This window comes from Diabrotica virgifera, chromosome 9, assembly GCF_917563875.1.
Source record: "Diabrotica virgifera virgifera chromosome 9, PGI_DIABVI_V3a".
Classification (NCBI taxonomy): Eukaryota; Metazoa; Arthropoda; class Insecta; order Coleoptera; family Chrysomelidae; genus Diabrotica; species Diabrotica virgifera.
In genome coordinates this window covers 107083797-107091562 of record NC_065451.1, presented here as the reverse complement: position 1 = coordinate 107091562, position 7766 = coordinate 107083797, and positions in this window count along the sequence as shown.

Genomic DNA, 7766 nt, shown 5'->3' with positions numbered 1-7766 from the left:
TCACTTTTAAACTGAACTAAATAAGGTATCTGAGAGACAACAATGGTTAAATGCAATACAATGTACAGGTTTTACTAGCGAAATGAAAATTTTCCTGTCCTGTCTGCTGTAATCATTTTATATCTGGTAAGTTACAATTACAACAGTAAGGATTTTTGAAGATGTTAACATTTTAATCTTATAGGAAAACCAGCCGACTTAGCCCCGTATTTATAGTCAGTACTCAAGACTGATCTCGAGACCGGTCTCAGCCAAGACGATCTTACGGCAACGTCGAGCTCAAGACCACATTCTGTTTTATAAACGAGTCTTCGGCTGATCTCGGCCAAGATTGATCTCGAGGCTGGAAAATTATGGATTTTAAGCAATTTTGACATAGAACACCAACTAAAAACTGTCAATCGTCAAGTTAAATATCTTTGAAATGTTTTTATATTTATTTTGTTTTTTGAAAATGGATTATTAAAATGTTTTCAGTTAAATAAAGTTTATTTTATTAGTGGATAGTTTACATTTTTATTTTTTCTAAATCTTACATGCTATTTGTTCAAAGGTTAATGACCTCTCATTTCTTTCCATTATGAGGTAAAGGATTTCTTTTCTTTGTGGTAAAGGATTGCATATTAAAGGAAAGTATAAATATATTCTTTGATATTACCCCAGTATATAACAGAATACTGTGATATTACTTTATTCTTCGTTGGAGATATCCTTTATTTCTTCTGAGAGAAAGCAAATAAAACTATGGTACTTCCTAGTATTACCTGCCTTTTTATTAATGGTGTAAGCTTTCTTGTATGTTTATACAGGTCCAGCGATATTTAAACGGATCATAGCCAATACATGTATTTCGGCTCTAGGCGGTTGGCCAACAAAATATTTTCAAATAATTATTATATTATACAAGTACAATACCTCAGTCGACTACTGGATTCTGAACTAAGCTACGTAAATGCAAAAGCCCGCCTACATTTACCATTTCATTCTGTTTTAAATCAACCGAACGAGTCTAGAGGTGGGCTAATTTACGATAGTGATATTTTATTCATTGTGATTTTTGTCTGTAACTGAATCAGTCATTGTGAAAACAATACATGTTACAATGTGTAAACTTTTAAGGAAACGTAAAAATATTTTCATTAATAGTTGGATATTCCGAGATAATACAATATTTTAAAAGTGAGCACGTAAAGGTTGGAATAAATTCATTTTCTCGAGAATGGACGATTTTGGTAAAAAATCCCAAAACAGGTCAATTTTTATTTTCAAATTGCGACTTTTTGACATATGTATCATACTGGTGACGTCACCCATCTGTACGTGATGACGTCATCTATAATTTTTTTAAATGAGAATAGGGGTCGTGTGATAGCTTATTTGCAAGGTAATTCAATTCTCTATTCAGTAATATAAACATTAACTAATTATTTATACAGGTTGTCCAAAAAAATTTTTTTTTGAATTATGTAAATTTATTGACAAAAAGAAGAATTTGTGTAATATATTTAACTTAAAATACATTTTACTGCTGTCAGAAAAACAGGAAATAATGTTTATTTGACAAATAAATATTGTTTTTTGAATAAACTCAATATTAAAGCCGCCACCCACCTTCCTCTTAACAGTTTGAACATTTGATTTAAGCGAAAAGGAATAATTATTTTCCAAATAAACATTTTTTCTGTTTTCTGAGAACAGTAAAATGTATTTTGAACTAAATAAATTACATTCATCCTTCTTTTTATGTCAATAAATTTAATTCAAAACAATTTCTTTTGGACAGCCTATATAAATAATTATGTAAATGTTTATATTACTGCATAGAGAATTAAATTACCTTTCAAATGAGCTATCACACGAACCCTATTCCCATTTAAAAAAATAATCGATGACGTCATCACGCCCAGATGGGTGACGTCACTAGTATGATATATATGACAAAAAGTCGTAATTTAAAAATAAAAATTGACCTCTTTCGGGATTTTTTTCCAAAATTGTCCATTCTCGAGAAAATTAATTTATTCCAACCTTTACGTGCTCTCTGTATAAGTATTATGGGTTATAAATGAATCTTTCTGAAAGGCAAAACAAGTTTAAATGTTTATGTATATATTTATATGTAAATTTAATGGCGTTGAAAAGCGTCGTCATTTTACCCAAAATATGGTCTTAGATTGTTTTCGCAATGACCGATTCAATTGTGATTTAACAGAGCAACGAAATATTCGTATATTAAACTCCTAATAAAAAGTGTTACCACTGTGGACCATCGTAAAATTCTACACGTATTATTATTTTGTTTAGGTCACTATTACAAAATTGGGTTTGCTATTAGAACGCATACCATGCCATTAGTGCCAAACAAAAATAGAAAAATTTAGTAGTTTATGGAACGTTTTTATATAAGTGGATGATAGTTATGCATCATGCAATATTTGTAAGATAAAGCTGTCTTATCAAACTTAGAGAACGGAGAAAACAAAATTTTAATACATTATTGTTTCCTATAATGCACAAAATGTTAAAGGTGGTACAAAATGATGTGAAAAGGAAACATTTTGGATGCTTTGCACACACAATAAATAAACTTTATTGTGAACGATGGCTTAAAGGATGAGGATTTCAGCCACAATTTAACTTAAAAAAATGATTTTATTGACGTTTCAACTTCTACCTCAGATGTTGTTATCAAAAGTGATATAAGAAAATCATTAAAAATTTAACCAAAATAAAAAATACCATTAGCCACTTTAAAAAGGGTTCTACAAGCAACTGCTACTTTTAGATTTTGAAAAAATCCAGGAAACGGGAATCCTCTCAAATTACTGCAAGATGTTTCCACATGTTGTAATTCGACATTTTATATGTTGGAAAGATTTATTCAGCTAGAAGAAATTGTTAAGGCTATTATAAGCGTAACAAATATGTACGTAAACACTAGTTCAACAATGTATGAGTATTTTATTAAACTGTCGATAACTGTCGATTTCAACTTTTCTTGGCAGAATAAGGTTTCGACTAATTCCTTTTAAGGATCCAACAAATGCGGAAATAGCACAGAAAATAGAATCGCTCTTATTGCAGAAAAACTTGGAATGGAACAAAAAGATAAAGGATTTACGACTCAAATTTTATTAGAACATGAGAAAACATCTGCAGATCCGGATGATATTATGGGATCGCAGGATCAGCCACGAGGCACTACGATAAGCAGGACAATAATAGAAATGCAAAGATTTAGGGAATGCGATCGGTTGCCGCGAAATGAAGATTCGTTAAAATGGCGGGGAGAGAAAATAAATATATTTTTCCTTATCATGCACAAGTAGCTCAAGAACGAATTAGTGTCATTGGAACATCAGTGCCTTGCGAACGGTTATTTCCAAAGCTGGTCTAATTATTTCTGATTGAAGAACTCGAGTTAATTATAAAAAGGCTAAAAGGCTGCTATTCTGAAATTTTAATTTAAAAGTACCAAATAGTAAGTAATAAGTATTTGTAGCAAATACTGGTATTTAAAGTTTACTTTGTATTTCGTTTTTAAGAGGGTAGGCGCAAAATTTCGGGACAATGCTATTTAAATGCATTTATTTCTTTCGAATCCTAAGAAAACTAGTAAGTATTTTTGAAAAATTTAAAAGCAGAATAAAAAATTACATAATTACCGAGTGCTAAAAGTCCCTGAAAACTTCTATAATGTGTATTTTAATAAGTTACAAATATCTCATTTAAATGACACTTTTTTATTCTAATGGACTTTCGGCCCTCGATAATAATGTAATCTTTCATTCCGCGTTTATATTTTTCAAAAATACTTATTATTTTCTTAAAATTCGAAAAAAATGAATGCATTGAGAAAGCATTGGCCCGAAATTTGGCGCCTATGCTCTTGTTAGATTTTCTAATAACAATTAAGACAATGAAAAAAACATGAAATTATTTATTAATGCAATATTATTTTCATTACAAAAACTACTTTTTGAATAACATTGTTTCCTACCTAGACAAAATAATAACACCTGTTGAATTTTTTTGAACATTTTTAATTAGGAGTTTAAAATACGACTATTTTGTTGCTCTGTTAAATCACAATCACAGGTAAAAATTATGATGGGTTACCGTTACATGATTGCAAATACTTCTAGCCCGCCTCTAGGTCAGAATCAGGTATAAGAATTATTATACGACCGGTTCCTATTTCAGGGTCCGCCTCGCGATCGCGCCAAGGAATAGAACCGAACCGACCGGCGACCTGACTACATGCAGAAGGCGATTGACGAATTTGCAGATCCTTCTAGCTTTTTGTGCATACGCGGTACGAATAGATTATTTTATTTTTATAAGTTTAAGTTTATGGATACGTACCTATTTAAAACATATTTTTTCACCTAAAATATTGTCTGAAGCTATTTCTTTGTGGCGTTTATGTAATTTATTATTCTAAATACGAAATAAGCCACAATTTAACTTAAAAAATTATTTTGTTAACTTTTATTTCGAATGTCATTGTCAAAATACAAAATATTAATAATTTAAACAAAAATGTTGTTGCTTAGTAAAAAAAATCTTCTAATAATTGCCGATATGAATGAGTTAGAATAAATTATATTATTAGAAGAAATTTTTTTTACTAAGCAACAACATTTTTGTTTAATTTATTAATACTGTGTATTTTGACAACGACGTCCGAAGTGGAGGTCGAAACGTTAACAAAATCATTTTTTAAGTTAAATTGTGGCTTATTTCCCATTTAGAAAAATAAATTACACAAACGCCACAAAAAAATAGCTTTAGAACAATATACATAATATTATGTATAATGCCAATCATCATTATCCATAAATAGACACATGAAATATTTAGCACTATAAATATTAAAATAAATATTTTAGGTTAAATTATATGTTTTAAATACATATCCAAAAACTTATAAAATACACTCGCGATCATAAAATCCGGGTCACCCTGAAAATTCCAAGTTTCTTGAACATTTTTGACTCTGGTACAGTAATAACATTTTTTTAGGCTAAGCTAATGTATTTTTTATTTTTGTCATCAATGTTTGTTTGAAAAAGAAAACGGTTTTTTATTGTTTTTATTGAAACAGCAGATAACAAAATAAAATTGTTGATAATTCAGACAAACGAAAAAAAAAATGGAAAGTACAGAACGTGGTAGAATATCAGTGAAATTTCAATGTCTAATATCGTGTATTGCCTCCCCTTGCTCTAATAACCTCTTGCAGACCATGGGGCATACTCTCAATTTTACTTCGGATTAGATGTTGTGGCATGTTATTCCACTCTCTAACTAACAGATCCTTAAGCTTCTGTGCGTTGTTAGGAGAAGGTATATGGGTTTGAATACGTTTTTTCAAATCGTCCCAGATATGTTCGGTAGGATTTATATCCGGAGATCTAGCTGGCCAGGGTAACCTCGTAATTCCAACCTCGTCCAAGTATTGCATACTGATCCTGGCAACGTGCGGTCGCGCGTTGTCCTGCATAAAAACGGCATCTTCTCCAAGCCTCACCATGACGGGCATAACATGCTCCTCCAGAATCTCCGTAATGTACCTTCGTGCAGTTAAGGACCCATTTTCGACAAAAGGTAACTCTGTGCGGAAGTCGGAAGCCACACCTCCCCAAGCCATAACCGAGCCACCACCAAATGGCATTCTTGGAGCAATGCAAGTTTGTGAAAATCGTTTGCCGGTTCTCCTCCAAACTCTTACACGTCCATCGGATCCAGTTAGCCAGAAACGGGATTCATCTGAGAATAACACTGCTCCAATCGTTAATTCCCCAATGCGCGTATTGTCGAGCAAAAGCTAGTCGTGCAACTCGATCCTCCCGGCGAAGTGGCGGTAATGTAGCCATTACCCGAGAAGATAGTCCAGAAGAGCGAAGTCTTCTCCTGACTGTTGCAACGCTAACGTTGCAATTTCGCACTTCCTGTAGACGATTTCGATGCATAACTGCAGTTGAGGTCCGGTTTCGTAAAGCTTGAAACACAAGGAAACGGTCATTTCGTGCCGTGGTCTTTCTTTTTGGCCCAGAGCCAGGCCGTCTGGTTAGCAAACCCGTCTCCTGAAATCGTTGAAGTACTCGTTGAACCGTAGAAAGGCTTACACCAACAGTTCTTGCGACTTGCCGTTGAGCGTGACCGTCTTCCACAAGCGCAACCATTCTTGCCGTTTCAACAACAGCCAAAGGCATTTTTGGCAAAAAATAAACAATAATAATGACACTAATGAACAATTAAGACGGCAATAATAAACGGTGTTCGCTGCGTTTGACAGTTATAGATACCGTTCATTTTGACACGTTTTCACTTTTCCGCGAAATCGGCAATTTTGGAATTCTTTTTTACAAAGGAAATCGCTAAGCCGACAACAATTGTCAGAAACATGTATTAGTTTGTATTTGTGTTATTATGATTTACGATAAAGCTTGTGAAAAATGAAATATCGGTGATTTTTAAGGTGACCCGGATTTTATGATCGCGAGTGTAATAACCCATTCGTACCGCGTATCTGCAATCGCCTTGTCTGTGCATGTAGGTAGTGGGTTCGGTTCGGTTCTATTCCTTGGCGCGGTGCGGACCCTTAAGTCCGATTATGTACTTTCGGCTCATTCGGCTGGGCTCGCTATTTTAGTAAACTCCCAAAAAGAGAGATAGAAGTTGGAGGTTCTAGTTCAAAGATATTTTCTACATGCCAATGTTAATGTTGCTATGATTTCTGGTTTTAATGTCTGGAACTTTTATATTGGTCCACTATCTCAAATGCAGTTCAAACACTGTGTCTTAAAAAGCTATGTTCCATATTTCTTTAATTTATACTGTATTCTTCATCTGACTTAAAACAAAGAAGAAACCATGACAGGTGGAACTTATATAAAATGCAATTACTATTTTCATGGGAATAAGCTGCAATTTAAGTTTGAAATTAAATTTATTTAATGTTTAAATTCTTAAAGACAGGTCACATGCTATAAATTTTGTGACCGATATTATTGAGTTAAAGTTGATTTTATGTAATCGAATTAACTATATTTTAATAAAATCGTCCCAGGAACGCAACTCATAAATATTGGCTATATTGCTTTAAAGTCATCTACTCTAAAATGTATAAATATATGTCTGAATTGTCAATATGAATGAGTCAGATAAAATTAAATTATTAGAAGAATTTTTATCAAGCAACAACAATATTGATATAAAATATTAACAATCTTACCCAAATAACAGCACAAAAGTAAATATAGCCTATCCATTTCTACTGGACATTAACGCTCCTCCTCCAATTCTACACTTCTATATCATCCAAATCTCCTTACTGCTTCTAACAACTCTTTTCATGGTCTTTCTCTTTTTTTTTCCTCCAAAAATAATCTGTTACATGTCGCTCTTACATTCAAGTAATGTTGACCTAGCCACCTGACTTTCCATATCTATTATTTTTTGCCAGTCCTAACTCAGAACTGCCAGCCCCTACCAGTACTATGTCTATTTTCATTTCATCTTTCTTATTAATTGTTTCAAGTGCCACAAGCATACAATGCCACTTAAATAACTGCTTCATAATACATTTTTGCATTATAGTTGTCCTACATACGTTTTTGACTTCAATCATATACCATCGATCTGCTTACTAGCTTACTCTTAGTAGTATCTTTTCTATTTCTTTTTCTTCTTCCCATTTATCAATTATTGCCACTCCTAAATACTTGAATTGGTTGATATTTTCAATTTTGTATGCCTTT